Source organism: Mixophyes fleayi, assembly GCF_038048845.1.
Source record: "Mixophyes fleayi isolate aMixFle1 chromosome 4 unlocalized genomic scaffold, aMixFle1.hap1 SUPER_4_unloc_1, whole genome shotgun sequence".
NCBI classification, from domain to species: domain Eukaryota; kingdom Metazoa; phylum Chordata; class Amphibia; order Anura; family Limnodynastidae; genus Mixophyes; species Mixophyes fleayi.
The window spans coordinates 1,746-17,636 of record NW_027445887.1 but is presented as its reverse complement, the minus strand read 5'-3'; the positions used below and the strand labels follow the sequence as shown (position 1 = coordinate 17,636).

The window sequence follows — 15,891 nt, the reverse complement described above, 5'->3', positions numbered from 1 at the left end:
CGAAGCCTTGCTACAGGGCTCTATGGTTATTTCAGCATATGTCACATTTTGGTAGCTGAAGGAACTTTTGCTGCAGGGCTCCTTTCCCATAAATATCTCAATTTTAAGGTTCTTTGTGATTTCCAAAAGATCTTTCAAGTTTGTGATGAACATGCTCAGAGTCCAAATAATCTAATTTCTTGATGTCAGGAATTTCTGTCAAGTTCCCTGTCTTTCAAGAGATTTTCTCACAACTGAAGTTTCAAAACATGTATAGATACTTTGGCAACTAGCATTATAGCAAAAAATTGCAAGCAAGTACAAAGATTCAGCATACTTTCTAAAATTCTGCTAACATTGAAAAGTTGTGACAGAGAAACAAAAGTAGCATCCTGTGACCTGGATTCGAACCAAGGTTGCTGCAGCCACAATGCAGAGTACTAACCACTATACGATCACGGCAACTTTTCCGAGCCAGGTAGGAGTCGAACCTACAATCTTCTGATCCGTAGTCAGACGCGTTATCCATTGCGCCACTGGCCCAACTGTTGTTGTATTTGCTGGACTCTTTCACCACAAATTGAGAGCTGATCGAAGCCTTGCTACAGGGCTCTATGGTTATTTCAGCATATGTCACATTTTGGTAGCTGAATGAACAGTTGCTGCAGGGCTCCTTTCCCATAAATATCTCAATTTCAAGGTTCTTTGAGATTTCTAAAAGATCTTTCAAGTTTGTGATGAACATGCTCAGACAGAGTCCAAATAATCTAATTTCTTGATGTCAGGAATTTCTGTCAAGTTACCTGTCTTTCAAGAGATTTTCTCACAACTGAAGTTTCAAAACATGTATAGATACTTTGGCAACTAGCATTATAGCGAAAACTTGCAAGCAAGTACAAAGATTCTTACTTTCTAAAATTCTGCTAACATTGAAAAGTTGTGACAGAGAAACAAAAGTAACTTGCCGTGACCTGGATTCGAACCGGGGTTGCTGCGGCCACAACGCAGAGTACTAACCACTATACAATCACGGCAACTTTTCCGAGCCAGGTAGGAGTCGAACCGACAATCTTCTGATCCGTAGTCAGATGCGTTATCCATTGCGCCACTTGCCCAACTGTTGCAGTATTTGATGGACTCTTTCACCACAAATTGAGAGCTGATCGAAGCCTTGCTACAGGGCTCTATGCTTATTTCAGCATATGTCACATTTTGGTAGCTGAACGAACAGTTGCTGCAGGGCTCCTTTCCCATAAATCTCTCAATTTTAAGGTTCTTTGTGATTTTCAAAAGATCTTTCAAGTTTGTGATGAACATGCTCAGACAGAGTCCAAATAATCTAATTTCTTGATGTCAGGAATTTCTGTCAAGTTCCCTGTCTTTCAAGAGATTTTCTCACAACTGAAGTTTCAAAACATGTATAGATACTTTGGCAACTAGCATTATAGCGAAAAATTGCAAGCAAGTACAAAGATTCAGCATACTTTCTAAAATTCTGCTAACATTGAAAAGTTGTGACAGAGAAACAAAAGTAACATGCCGTGACCTGGATTCGAACCAAGGTTGCTGCGGCCACAATGCAGAGTACTAACCACTATACGATCACGGCAACTTTTCTGAGCCAGGTAGGAGTCGAAACTACAATCTTCTGATCCGTAGTCAGACGCGTTATCCATTGCGCCCCTGGCCCAACTGTTGCTGTATTTGATGGACTCTTTCACCACAAATTGAGAGCTGATCGAAGCCTTGCTACAGGGCTCTATGGTTATTTCAGCATATGTCACATTTTGGTAGCTGAAGGAACTTTTGCTGCAGGGCACCTTTCCCATAAATATCTCAATTTTAAGGTTCTTTGTGATTTCCAAAAGATCTTTCAAGTTTGTGATGAACATGCTCAGAGTCCAAATAATCTAATTTCTTGATGTCAGGAATTTCTGTCAAGTTCCCTGTCTTTCAAGAGATTTTCTCACAACTGAAGTTTCAAAACATGTATAGATACTTTGGCAACTAGCATTATAGCGAAAAATTGCAAGCAAGTACAAAGATTCAGCATACTTTCTAAAATTCTGCTAACATTGAAAAGTTGTGACAGAGAAACAAAAGTAACATGCTGTGACCTGGATTCGAACCAAGGTTGCTGCAGCCACAATGCAGAGTACTAACCACTATACGATCACGGCAACTTTTCCGAGCCAGGTAGGAGTTGAACCTACAATCTTCTGATCCGTAGTCAGACGCGTTATCCATTGCGCCACTGGCCCAACTGTTGTTGTATTTGCTGGACTCTTTCACCACAAATTGAGAGCTGATCGAAGCCTTGCTACAGGGCTCTATGGTTATTTCAGCATATGTCACATTTTGGTAGCTGAATGAACAGTTGCTGCAGGGCTCCTTTCCCATAAATATCTCAATTTCAAGGTTCTTTGAGATTTCTAAAAGATCTTTCAAGTTTGTGATGAACATGCTCAGACAGAGTCCAAATAATCTAATTTCTTGATGTCAGGAATTTCTGTCAAGTTACCTGTCTTTCAAGAGATTTTCTCACAACTGAAGTTTTTAAAACATGTATAGATACTTTGGCAACTAGCATTATAGCGAAAACTTGCAAGCAAGTACAAAGATTCTTACTTTCTAAAATTCTGCTAACATTGAAAAGTTGTGACAGAGAAACAAAAGTAACTTGCCGTGACCTGGATTCGAACCGGGGTTGCTGCGGCCACAACGCAGAGTACTAACCACCATACGAACACGGCAATTTTTCCGAGCCAGGTATGAGTCAAACTTACAATCTTCTGATCTGTAGTCAGACGCGTTATCCATTGTGCAACTGGCCCAACTGTTGTTGCATTTGATGGACTCTTTCACCACAAATTGAGAGCTGATCGAAGCCTTGCTACAGGGCTCTATGCTTATTTCAGCATATGTCACATTTTGGTAGCTGAACGAACAGTTGCTGCAGGGCTCCTTTCCCATAAATCTCTCAATTTTAAGGTTCTTTGTGATTTTCAAAAGATCTTTCAAGTTTGTGATGAACATGCTCAGAGTCCAAATAATCTAATTTCTTGATGTCAGGAATTTCTGTCAAGTTCCCTGTCTTTCAAGAGATTTTCTCACGACTGAAGTTTCAAAACATGTATAGATACTTTGGCAACTAGCATTATAGCGAAAAATTGCAAGCAAGTACAAAGATTCAGCATACTTTCTAAAATTCTGCTAACATTGAAAAGTTGTGACAGAGAAACAAAAGTAACATGCAGTGACCCAGATTCGAACCGGGGTTGCTGTGGCCACAACGCAGGGTACTAACCACTATACGATCACGGCAACTTTTCCGAGCCAGGTAGGAGTCGAACCTACAATCTTCTGATCCGTAGTCAGACGCGTTATCCATTGCGCCACTGGCCCAACTGTTGCTGTATTTGATGGACTCTTTCACCACAAATTGAGAGCTGATCGAAGCCTTGCTACAGGGCTCTATGGTTATTTCAGCATATGTCACATTTTGGTAGCTGAATGAACAGTTGCTGCAGGGCTCCTTTCCCATAAATATCTCAATTTCAAGGTTCTTTGAGATTTTTAAAAGATCTTTCAAGTTTGTGATGAACATGCTCAGACAGAGTCCAAATAATCTAATTTCTTGATGTCAGGAATTTCTGTCAAGTTACCTGTCTTTCAAGAGATTTTCTCACAACTGAAGTTTCAAAACATGTATAGATACTTTGGCAACTAGCATTATAGCGAAAAATTGCAAGCAAGTACAAAGATTCAGCATACTTTCTAAAATTCTGCTAACATTAAAAAGTTGTGACAGAGAAACAAAAGTAACATGCAGTGACCCAGATTCGAACCGGGGTTGCTGTGGCCACAACGCAGGGTACTAACCACTATACGATCACGGCAACTTTTCCGAGCCAGGTAGGAGTCGAACCTACAATCTTCTGATCCGTAGTCAGACGCGTTATCCATTGCGCCCCTGGCCCAACTGTTGCTGTATTTGATGGACTCTTTCACCACAAATTGAGAGCTGATCGAAGCCTTGCTACAGGGCTCTATGGTTATTTCAGCATATGTCACATTTTGGTAGCTGAAGGAACTTTTGCTGCAGGGCACCTTTCCCATAAATATCTCAATTTTAAGGTTCTTTGTGATTTCCAAAAGATCTTTCAAGTTTGTGATGAACATGCTCAGAGTCCAAATAATCTAATTTCTTGATGTCAGGAATTTCTGTCAAGTTCCCTGTCTTTCAAGAGATTTTCTCACAACTGAAGTTTCAAAACATGTATAGATACTTTGGCAACTAGCATTATAGCAAAAAATTGCAAGCAAGTACAAAGATTCAGCATACTTTCTAAAATTCTGCTAACATTGAAAAGTTGTGACAGAGAAACAAAAGTAGCATCCTGTGACCTGGATTCGAACCAAGGTTGCTGCAGCCACAATGCAGAGTACTAACCACTATACGATCACGGCAACTTTTCCGAGCCAGGTAGGAGTCGAACCTACAATCTTCTGATCCGTAGTCAGACGCGTTATCCATTGCGCCACTGGCCCAACTGTTGTTGTATTTGCTGGACTCTTTCACCACAAATTGAGAGCTGATCGAAGCCTTGCTACAGGGCTCTATGGTTATTTCAGCATATGTCACATTTTGGTAGCTGAATGAACAGTTGCTGCAGGGCTCCTTTCCCATAAATATCTCAATTTCAAGGTTCTTTGAGATTTCTAAAAGATCTTTCAAGTTTGTGATGAACATGCTCAGACAGAGTCCAAATAATCTAATTTCTTGATGTCAGGAATTTCTGTCAAGTTACCTGTCTTTCAAGAGATTTTCTCACAACTGAAGTTTCAAAACATGTATAGATACTTTGGCAACTAGCATTATAGCGAAAACTTGCAAGCAAGTACAAAGATTCTTACTTTCTAAAATTCTGCTAACATTGAAAAGTTGTGACAGAGAAACAAAAGTAACTTGCCGTGACCTGGATTCGAACCGGGGTTGCTGCGGCCACAACGCAGAGTACTAACCACTATACAATCACGGCAACTTTTCCGAGCCAGGTAGGAGTCGAACCGACAATCTTCTGATCCGTAGTCAGATGCGTTATCCATTGCGCCACTTGCCCAACTGTTGCAGTATTTGATGGACTCTTTCACCACAAATTGAGAGCTGATCGAAGCCTTGCTACAGGGCTCTATGCTTATTTCAGCATATGTCACATTTTGGTAGCTGAACGAACAGTTGCTGCAGGGCTCCTTTCCCATAAATCTCTCAATTTTAAGGTTCTTTGTGATTTTCAAAAGATCTTTCAAGTTTGTGATGAACATGCTCAGACAGAGTCCAAATAATCTAATTTCTTGATGTCAGGAATTTCTGTCAAGTTCCCTGTCTTTCAAGAGATTTTCTCACAACTGAAGTTTCAAAACATGTATAGATACTTTGGCAACTAGCATTATAGCGAAAAATTGCAAGCAAGTACAAAGATTCAGCATACTTTCTAAAATTCTGCTAACATTGAAAAGTTGTGACAGAGAAACAAAAGTAACATGCCGTGACCTGGATTCGAACCAAGGTTGCTGCGGCCACAATGCAGAGTACTAACCACTATACGATCACGGCAACTTTTCTGAGCCAGGTAGGAGTCGAAACTACAATCTTCTGATCCGTAGTCAGACGCGTTATCCATTGCGCCCCTGGCCCAACTGTTGCTGTATTTGATGGACTCTTTCACCACAAATTGAGAGCTGATCGAAGCCTTGCTACAGGGCTCTATGGTTATTTCAGCATATGTCACATTTTGGTAGCTGAAGGAACTTTTGCTGCAGGGCACCTTTCCCATAAATATCTCAATTTTAAGGTTCTTTGTGATTTCCAAAAGATCTTTCAAGTTTGTGATGAACATGCTCAGAGTCCAAATAATCTAATTTCTTGATGTCAGGAATTTCTGTCAAGTTCCCTGTCTTTCAAGAGATTTTCTCACAACTGAAGTTTCAAAACATGTATAGATACTTTGGCAACTAGCATTATAGCGAAAAATTGCAAGCAAGTACAAAGATTCAGCATACTTTCTAAAATTCTGCTAACATTGAAAAGTTGTGACAGAGAAACAAAAGTAACATGCTGTGACCTGGATTCGAACCAAGGTTGCTGCAGCCACAATGCAGAGTACTAACCACTATACGATCACGGCAACTTTTCCGAGCCAGGTAGGAGTTGAACCTACAATCTTCTGATCCGTAGTCAGACGCGTTATCCATTGCGCCACTGGCCCAACTGTTGTTGTATTTGCTGGACTCTTTCACCACAAATTGAGAGCTGATCGAAGCCTTGCTACAGGGCTCTATGGTTATTTCAGCATATGTCACATTTTGGTAGCTGAATGAACAGTTGCTGCAGGGCTCCTTTCCCATAAATATCTCAATTTCAAGGTTCTTTGAGATTTCTAAAAGATCTTTCAAGTTTGTGATGAACATGCTCAGACAGAGTCCAAATAATCTAATTTCTTGATGTCAGGAATTTCTGTCAAGTTACCTGTCTTTCAAGAGATTTTCTCACAACTGAAGTTTCAAAACATGTATAGATACTTTGGCAACTAGCATTATAGCGAAAACTTGCAAGCAAGTACAAAGATTCTTACTTTCTAAAATTCTGCTAACATTGAAAAGTTGTGACAGAGAAACAAAAGTAACTTGCCGTGACCTGGATTCGAACCGGGGTTGCTGCGGCCACAACGCAGAGTACTAACCACCATACGAACACGGCAATTTTTCCGAGCCAGGTATGAGTCAAACTTACAATCTTCTGATCTGTAGTCAGACGCGTTATCCATTGTGCAACTGGCCCAACTGTTGTTGCATTTGATGGACTCTTTCACCACAAATTGAGAGCTGATCGAAGCCTTGCTACAGGGCTCTATGCTTATTTCAGCATATGTCACATTTTGGTAGCTGAACGAACAGTTGCTGCAGGGCTCCTTTCCCATAAATCTCTCAATTTTAAGGTTCTTTGTGATTTTCAAAAGATCTTTCAAGTTTGTGATGAACATGCTCAGAGTCCAAATAATCTAATTTCTTGATGTCAGGAATTTCTGTCAAGTTCCCTGTCTTTCAAGAGATTTTCTCACGACTGAAGTTTCAAAACATGTATAGATACTTTGGCAACTAGCATTATAGCGAAAAATTGCAAGCAAGTACAAAGATTCAGCATACTTTCTAAAATTCTGCTAACATTGAAAAGTTGTGACAGAGAAACAAAAGTAACATGCAGTGACCCAGATTCGAACCGGGGTTGCTGTGGCCACAACGCAGGGTACTAACCACTATACGATCACGGCAACTTTTCCGAGCCAGGTAGGAGTCGAACCTACAATCTTCTGATCCGTAGTCAGACGCGTTATCCATTGCGCCACTGGCCCAACTGTTGCTGTATTTGATGGACTCTTTCACCACAAATTGAGAGCTGATCGAAGCCTTGCTACAGGGCTCTATGGTTATTTCAGCATATGTCACATTTTGGTAGCTGAATGAACAGTTGCTGCAGGGCTCCTTTCCCATAAATATCTCAATTTCAAGGTTCTTTGAGATTTTTAAAAGATCTTTCAAGTTTGTGATGAACATGCTCAGACAGAGTCCAAATAATCTAATTTCTTGATGTCAGGAATTTCTGTCAAGTTACCTGTCTTTCAAGAGATTTTCTCACAACTGAAGTTTCAAAACATGTATAGATACTTTGGCAACTAGCATTATAGCGAAAAATTGCAAGCAAGTACAAAGATTCAGCATACTTTCTAAAATTCTGCTAACATTAAAAAGTTGTGACAGAGAAACAAAAGTAACATGCAGTGACCCAGATTCGAACCGGGGTTGCTGTGGCCACAACGCAGGGTACTAACCACTATACGATCACGGCAACTTTTCCGAGCCAGGTAGGAGTCGAACCTACAATCTTCTGATCCGTAGTCAGACGCGTTATCCATTGCGCCACTGGCCCAACTGTTGCTCTATTTGATGGACTCTTTCACCACAAATTGAGAGCTGATCGAAGCCTTGCTACAGGGCTCTATGGTTATTTCAGCATATGTCACATTTTGGTAGCTGAATGAACAGTTGCTGCAGGGCTCCTTTCCCATAAATATCTCAATTTCAAGGTTCTTTGAGATTTTTAAAAGATCTTTCAAGTTTGTGATGAACATGCTCAGACAGAGTCCAAATAATCTAATTTCTTGATGTCAGGAATTTCTGTCAAGTTACCTGTCTTTCAAGAGATTTTCTCACAACTGAAGTTTCAAAACATGTATAGATACTTTGGCAACTAGCATTATAGCGAAAAATTGCAAGCAAGTACAAAGATTCAGCATACTTTCTAAAATTCTGCTAACATTGAAAAGTTGTGACAGAGAAACAAAAGTAACATGCCGTGACCCAGATTCGAACCGGGGTTGCTGCGGCCACAACGCAGAGTACTAACCACCATACGAACACGGCAATTTTTCCGAGCCAGGTATGAGTCAAACCTACAATCTTCTGATCTGTAGTCAGACGCGTTATCCATTGTGCAACTGGCCCAACTGTTGTTGCATTTGATGGACTCTTTCACCACAAATTGAGAGCTGATCGAAGCCTTGCTACAGGGCTCTATGCTTATTTCAGCATATGTCACATTTTGGTAGCTGAACGAACAGTTGCTGCAGGGCTCCTTTCCCATAAATCTCTCAATTTTAAGGTTCTTTGTGATTTTCAAAAGATCTTTCAAGTTTGTGATGAACATGCTCAGAGTCCAAATAATCTAATTTCTTGATGTCAGGAATTTCTGTCAAGTTCCCTGTCTTTCAAGAGATTTTCTCACGACTGAAGTTTCAAAACATGTATAGATACTTTGGCAACTAGCATTATAGTGAAAAATTGCAAGCAAGTACAAAGATTCAGCATACTTTCTAAAATTCTGCTAACATTGAAAAGTTGTGACAGAGAAACAAAAGTAACATGCAGTGACCCAGATTCGAACCGGGGTTGCTGTGGCCACAACGCAGAGTACTAACCACCATACGATCACGGCAATTTTTCCGAGCCAGGTAGGAGTCAAACCTAAAATCTTCTGATCCGTTGTCAGACGTGTTATACATTGCGCCACTGGCCAAACTGTTGTTGTATTTGGTGGACTCTTTCACCACAAATTGAGAGCTGATCGAAGCCTTGCTACAGGGCTCCATGGTTATTTCTGCATATGTCACATTTTGGTAGCTGAACGAACAGTTGCTGCAGGGCTCCTTTCCCATAAATATCTCAATTTTAAGGTTCTTTGTGATTTCCAAAAGATCTTTCAAGTTTGTGATGAACATGCTCAGAGTCCAAATAATCTAATTTCTTGATGTCAGGAATTTCTGTCAAGTTCCCTGTCTTTCAAGAGATTTTCTCACGACTGAAGTTTCAAAACATGTATAGATACTTTGGCAACTAGCATTATAGCGAAAAATTGCAAGCAAGTACAAAGATTCAGCATACTTTCTAAAATTCTGCTAACATTGAAAAGTTGTGACAGAGAAACAAAAGTAACATGCCGTGACCTGGATTCGAACCAAGGTTGCTGCGGCCACAATGCAGAGTACTAACCACTATACGATCACGGCAACTTTTCTGAGCCAGGTAGGAGTCGAAACTACAATCTTCTGATCCGTAGTCAGACGCGTTATCCATTGCGCCCCTGGCCCAACTGTTGCTGTATTTGATGGACTCTTTCACCACAAATTGAGAGCTGATCGAAGCCTTGCTACAGGGCTCTATGGTTATTTCAGCATATGTCACATTTTGGTAGCTGAAGGAACTTTTGCTGCAGGGCACCTTTCCCATAAATATCTCAATTTTAAGGTTCTTTGTGATTTCCAAAAGATCTTTCAAGTTTGTGATGAACATGCTCAGAGTCCAAATAATCTAATTTCTTGATGTCAGGAATTTCTGTCAAGTTCCCTGTCTTTCAAGAGATTTTCTCACAACTGAAGTTTCAAAACTTGTATAGATACTTTGGCAACTAGCATTATAGCGAAAAATTGCAAGCAAGTACAAAGATTCAGCATACTTTCTAAAATTCTGCTAACATTGAAAAGTTGTGACAGAGAAACAAAAGCAACATGCTTAGACCCGGATTCGAACCGAGGTTGCTGCGGCCACAACGCAGAAAACTAACCACTATACGATCACGGCAAATTTTCCGAGCCTGGTAGGAGTTGAACCGACAATCTTCTGATCCGTAGTCAGACGCGTTATCCATTGTGCAACTGGCCCAACTGTTGTTGCATTTGATGGACTCTTTCACCACAAATTGAGAGCTGATCGAAGCCTTGCTACAGGGCTCTATGGTTATTTCAGCATATGTCACATTTTGGTAGCTGAATGAACAGTTGCTGCAGGGCTCCTTTCCCATAAATATCTCAATTTCAAGGTTCTTTGAGATTTCTAAAAGATCTTTCAAGTTTGTGATGAACATGCTCAGAGTCCAAATAATCTAATTTCTTGATGTCAGGAATTTCTGTCAAGTTCCCTGTCTTTCAAGAGATTTTCTCACAACTGAAGTTTCAAAACATGTATAGATACTTTGGCAACTAGCATTATAGCGAAAAATTGCAAGCAAGTACAAAGATTCAGCATACTTTCTAAAATTCTGCTAACATTGAAAAGTTGTGACAGAGAAACAAAAGTAACATGCTGTGACCTGGATTCGAACCAAGGTTGCTGCAGCCACAATGCAGAGTACTAACCACTATATGATCACGGCAACTTTTCCGAGCCAGGTAGGAGTCGAACCTACAATCTTCTGATCCGTAGTCAGATGCGTTATCCATTGCGCCACTGGCCCAACTGTTGTTGTATTTGCTGGACTCTTTCACCACAAATTGAGAGCTGATCGAAGCCTTGCTACAGGGCTCTATGGTTATTTCAGCATATGTCACATTTTGGTAGCTGAATGAACAGTTGCTGCAGGGCTCCTTTCCCATAAATATCTCAATTTCAAGGTTCTTTGAGATTTCTTAAAGATCTTTCAAGTTTGTGATGAACATGCTCAGACAGAGTCCAAATAATCTAATTTCTTGATGTCAGGAATTTCTGTCAAGTTACCTGTCTTTCAAGAGATTTTCTCACAACTGAAGTTTCAAAACATGTATAGATACTTTGGCAACTAGCATTATAGCGAAAAATTGCAAGCAAGTACAAAGATTCAGCATACTTTCTAAAATTCTGCTAACATTGAAAAGTTGTGACAGAGAAACAAAAGTAACATGCCGTGACCCAGATTCGAACTGGGGTTGATGCGGACACAACGCAGAGTACTAATCACTATACGATCACGGCAACTTTTCCGAGCCAGGCAGGAGTTGAACCGACAATCTTCTTATCCGTAGTCAGATGCGTTATCCATTGCGCCACTGGCCCAACCGTTGTTGTATTTGATGGACTCTTTCACCACAAATTGAGAGCTGATCGAAGCCTTGCTACAGGGCTCTATGGTTATTTCAGCATATGTCACATTTTGGTAGCTGAATGAACAGTTGCTGCAGGGCTCCTTTCCCAGAAATATCTCAATTTCAAGGTTCTTTGAGATTTCTAAAAGATCTTTCAAGTTTGTGATGAACATGCTCAGACAGAGTCCAAATAATCTAATTTCTTGATGTCAGGAATTTCTGTCAAGTTACCTGTCTTTCAAGAGATTTTCTCACAACTGAAGTTTCAAAACATGTATAGATACTTTGGCAACTAGCATTATAGCGAAAAATTGCAAGCAAGTACAAAGATTCAGCATACTTTCTAAAATTCTGCTAACATTGAAAAGTTGTGACAGAGAAACAAAAGTAACATGCCGTGACCCAGATTCGAACCGGGGTTGATGCGGACACAACGCAGAGTACTAACCACTATACGATCACGGCAACTTTTCCGAGGCAGGTAGGAGTTGAACCGACAATCTTCTGATCCGTAGTCAGATGCGTTATCCATTGCGCCACTGGCCCAACTGTTGCAGTATTTGATGGACTCTTTCACCACAAATTGAGAGCTGATCGAAGCCTTGCTACAGGGCTCTATGGTTATTTCAGCATATGTCACATTTTGGTAGCTGAACGAACAGTTGCCTCAGGGCTCCTTTCCTATAAATATCTCAATTTCAAGGTTCTTTGTGATTTCCAAAAGATCTTTCAAGTTTGTGATGAACATGCTCAGAGTCCAAATAATCTAATTTCTTGATGTCAGGAATTTCTGTCAAGTTCCCTGTCTTTCAAGAGATTTTCTCACGACTGAAGTTTCAAAACATGTATAGATACTTTGGCAACTAGCATTATAGCGAAAACTTGCAAGCAAGTACAAAGATTCTTACTTTCTAAAATTCTGCTAACATTGAAAAGTTGTGACAGAGAAACAAAAGTAACTTGCCGTGACCTGGATTCGAACCGGGGTTGCTGCGGCCATAACGCAGAGTACTAACCACCATACGAACACGGCAATTTTTCCGAGCCAGGTATGAGTCAAACCTACAATCTTCTGATCTGTAGTCAGACGCGTTATCCATTGTGCAACTGGCCCAACTGTTGTTGCATTTGATGGACTCTTTCACCACAAATTGAGAGCTGATCGAAGCCTTGCTACAGGGCTCTATGGTTATTTCAGCATATGTCACATTTTGGTAGCTGAATGAACAGTTGCTGCAGGGCTCCTTTCCCATAAATATCTCAATTTCAAGGTTCTTTGAGATTTCTAAAAGATCTTTCAAGTTTGTGATGAACATGCTCAGACAGAGTCCAAATAATCTAATTTCTTGATGTCAGGAATTTCTGTCAAGTTACCTGTCTTTCAAGAGATTTTCTCACAACTTAAGTTTCAAAACATGTATAGATACTTTGGCAACTAGCATTATAGCGAAAAATTGCAAGCAAGTACAAAGATTCAGCATACTTTCTAAAATTCTGCTAACATTGAAAAGTTGTGACAGAGAAACAAAAGTAACATGCCGTGACCCAGATTCGAACCGGGGTTGATGCGGACACAACGCAGAGTACTAACCACTATACGATCACGGCAACTTTTCCGAGCCAGGTAGGAGTTGAACCGACAATCTTCTGATCCGTAGTCAGATGCGTTATCCATTGCGCCACTGGCCCAACTGTTGCAGTATTTGATGGACTCTTTCACCACAAATTGAGAGCTGATCGAAGCCTTGCTACAGGGCTCTATGGTTATTTCAGCATATGTCACATTTTGGTAGCTGAACGAACAGTTGCCTCAGGGCTCCTTTCCTATAAATATCTCAATTTCAAGGTTCTTTGTGATTTCCAAAAGATCTTTCAAGTTTGTGATGAACATGCTCAGAGTCCAAATAATCTAATTTCTTGATGTCAGGAATTTCTGTCAAGTTCCCTGTCTTTCAAGAGATTTTCTCACGACTGAAGTTTCAAAACATGTATAGATACTTTGGCAACTAGCATTATAGCGAAAACTTGCAAGCAAGTACAAAGATTCTTACTTTCTAAAATTCTGCTAACATTGAAAAGTTGTGACAGAGAAACAAAAGTAACTTGCCGTGACCTGGATTCGAACCGGGGTTGCTGCGGCCATAACGCAGAGTACTAACCACCATACGAACACGGCAATTTTTCCGAGCCAGGTATGAGTCAAACCTACAATCTTCTGATCTGTAGTCAGACGCGTTATCCATTGTGCAACTGGCCCAACTGTTGTTGCATTTGATGGACTCTTTCACCACAAATTGAGAGCTGATCGAAGCCTTGCTACAGGGCTCTATGGTTATTTCAGCATATGTCACATTTTGGTAGCTGAATGAACAGTTGCTGCAGGGCTCCTTTCCCATAAATATCTCAATTTCAAGGTTCTTTGAGATTTCTAAAAGATCTTTCAAGTTTGTGATGAACATGCTCAGACAGAGTCCAAATAATCTAATTTCTTGATGTCAGGAATTTCTGTCAAGTTACCTGTCTTTCAAGAGATTTTCTCACAACTGAAGTTTCAAAACATGTATAGATACTTTGGCAACTAGCATTATAGCGAAAAATTGCAAGCAAGTACAAAGATTCAGCATACTTTCTAAAATTCTGCTAACGTTGAAAAGTTGTGACAGAGAAACAAAAGTAACATGCCGTGACCCAGATTCGAACCGGGGTTGATGCGGACACAACGCAGAGTACTAACCACTATACGATCACGGCAACTTTTCCGAGCCAGGTAGGAGTTGAACCGACAATCTTCTGATCCGTAGTCAGATGCGTTATCCATTGCGCCACTGGCCCAACTGTTGCAGTATTTGATGGACTCTTTCACCACAAATTGAGAGCTGATCGAAGCCTTGCTACAGGGCTCTATGGTTATTTCAGCATATGTCACATTTTGGTAGCTGAACGAACAGTTGCCTCAGGGCTCCTTTCCTATAAATATCTCAATTTCAAGGTTCTTTGTGATTTCCAAAAGATCTTTCAAGTTTGTGATGAACATGCTCAGAGTCCAAATAATCTAATTTCTTGATGTCAGGAATTTCTGTCAAGTTCCCTGTCTTTCAAGAGATTTTCTCACGACTGAAGTTTCAAAACATGTATAGATACTTTGGCAACTAGCATTATAGCGAAAACTTGCAAGCAAGTACAAAGATTCTTACTTTCTAAAATTCTGCTAACATTGAAAAGTTGTGACAGAGAAACAAAAGTAACTTGCCGTGACCTGGATTCGAACCGGGGTTGCTGCGGCCACAACGCAGAGTACTAACCACCATACGAACACGGCAATTTTTCCGAGCCAGGTATGAGTCAAACCTACAATCTTCTGATCTGTAGTCAGACGCGTTATCCATTGTGCAACTGGCCCAACTGTTGTTGCATTTGATGGACTCTTTCACCACAAATTGAGAGCTGATCGAAGCCTTGCTACAGGGCTCTATGCTTATTTCAGCATATGTCACATTTTGGTAGCTGAACGAACAGTTGCTGCAGGGCTCCTTTCCCATAAATCTCTCAATTTTAAGGTTCTTTGTGATTTTCAAAAGATCTTTCAAGTTTGTGATGAACATGCTCAGAGTCCAAATAATCTAATTTCTTGATGTCAGGAATTTCTGTCAAGTTCCCTGTCTTTCAAGAGATTTTCTCACGACTGAAGTTTCAAAACATGTATAGATACTTTGGCAACTAGCATTATAGCGAAAAATTGCAAGCAAGTACAAAGATTCAGCATACTTTCTAAAATTCTGCTAACATTGAAAAGTTGTGACAGAGAAACAAAAGTAACATGCAGTGACCCAGATTCGAACCGGGGTTGCTGTGGCCACAACGCAGGGTACTAACCACTATACGATCACGGCAACTTTTCCGAGCCAGGTAGGAGTCGAACCTACAATCTTCTGATCCGTAGTCAGACGCGTTATCCATTGCGCCACTGGCCCAACTGTTGCAGTATTTGCTGGACTCTTTCACCACAAATTGAGAGCTGATCGAAGCCTTGCTACAGGGCTCTATGGTTATTTCAGCATATGTCACATTTTGGTAGCTGAATGAACAGTTGCTGCAGGGCTCCTTTCCCATAAATATCTCAATTTCAAGGTTCTTTGAGATTTCTTAAAGATCTTTCAAGTTTGTGATGAACATGCTCAGACAGAGTCCAAATAATCTAATTTCTTGATGTCAGGAATTTCTGTCAAGTTACCTGTCTTTCAAGAGATTTTCTCACAACTGAAGTTTCAAAACATGTATAGATACTTTGGCAACTAGCATTATAGCGAAAAATTGCAAGCAAGTACAAAGATTCAGCATACTTTCTAAAATTCTGCTAACATTGAAAAGTTGTGACAGAGAAACAAAAGTAACATGCCGTGACCCAGATTCGAACTGGGGTTGATGCGGACACAACGCAGAGTACTAATCACTATACGATCAC

The 15,891-nt window shown here is 40.4% G+C and overlaps 12 non-coding genes across 12 annotated transcripts; all 12 read right to left on the bottom strand.

Moving 5' to 3' along the window:
• Nucleotides 1–449: 449 nt before the first annotated feature.
• Nucleotides 450–522, bottom strand: TRNAR-ACG (transfer RNA arginine (anticodon ACG)). The gene has a single exon. It is a non-coding gene; the product is annotated as a tRNA-Arg (tRNA).
• Nucleotides 523–2,167: 1,645 nt separating this feature from the next.
• TRNAR-ACG (transfer RNA arginine (anticodon ACG)) lies at nucleotides 2,168–2,240 on the bottom strand. Its single transcript has one exon. It is a non-coding gene; the product is annotated as a tRNA-Arg (tRNA).
• Nucleotides 2,241–3,311: 1,071 nt separating this feature from the next.
• On the bottom strand, nucleotides 3,312–3,384 carry TRNAR-ACG (transfer RNA arginine (anticodon ACG)). Its single transcript has one exon. It is a non-coding gene; the product is annotated as a tRNA-Arg (tRNA).
• Nucleotides 3,385–3,886: 502 nt separating this feature from the next.
• On the bottom strand, nucleotides 3,887–3,959 carry TRNAR-ACG (transfer RNA arginine (anticodon ACG)). Its single transcript has one exon. It is a non-coding gene; the product is annotated as a tRNA-Arg (tRNA).
• A 498-nt stretch (nucleotides 3,960–4,457) lies between these two features.
• On the bottom strand, nucleotides 4,458–4,530 carry TRNAR-ACG (transfer RNA arginine (anticodon ACG)). Its single transcript has one exon. It is a non-coding gene; the product is annotated as a tRNA-Arg (tRNA).
• A 1,645-nt stretch (nucleotides 4,531–6,175) lies between these two features.
• On the bottom strand, nucleotides 6,176–6,248 carry TRNAR-ACG (transfer RNA arginine (anticodon ACG)). Its single transcript has one exon. It is a non-coding gene; the product is annotated as a tRNA-Arg (tRNA).
• A 1,070-nt stretch (nucleotides 6,249–7,318) lies between these two features.
• Nucleotides 7,319–7,391, bottom strand: TRNAR-ACG (transfer RNA arginine (anticodon ACG)). Its single transcript has one exon. It is a non-coding gene; the product is annotated as a tRNA-Arg (tRNA).
• Nucleotides 7,392–7,893: 502 nt separating this feature from the next.
• Nucleotides 7,894–7,966, bottom strand: TRNAR-ACG (transfer RNA arginine (anticodon ACG)). The gene has a single exon. It is a non-coding gene; the product is annotated as a tRNA-Arg (tRNA).
• A 2,786-nt stretch (nucleotides 7,967–10,752) lies between these two features.
• TRNAR-ACG (transfer RNA arginine (anticodon ACG)) lies at nucleotides 10,753–10,825 on the bottom strand. The gene has a single exon. It is a non-coding gene; the product is annotated as a tRNA-Arg (tRNA).
• A 2,220-nt stretch (nucleotides 10,826–13,045) lies between these two features.
• TRNAR-ACG (transfer RNA arginine (anticodon ACG)) lies at nucleotides 13,046–13,118 on the bottom strand. The gene has a single exon. It is a non-coding gene; the product is annotated as a tRNA-Arg (tRNA).
• A 1,070-nt stretch (nucleotides 13,119–14,188) lies between these two features.
• TRNAR-ACG (transfer RNA arginine (anticodon ACG)) lies at nucleotides 14,189–14,261 on the bottom strand. The gene has a single exon. It is a non-coding gene; the product is annotated as a tRNA-Arg (tRNA).
• A 1,066-nt stretch (nucleotides 14,262–15,327) lies between these two features.
• On the bottom strand, nucleotides 15,328–15,400 carry TRNAR-ACG (transfer RNA arginine (anticodon ACG)). The gene has a single exon. It is a non-coding gene; the product is annotated as a tRNA-Arg (tRNA).
• Nucleotides 15,401–15,891: the final 491 nt, after the last annotated feature.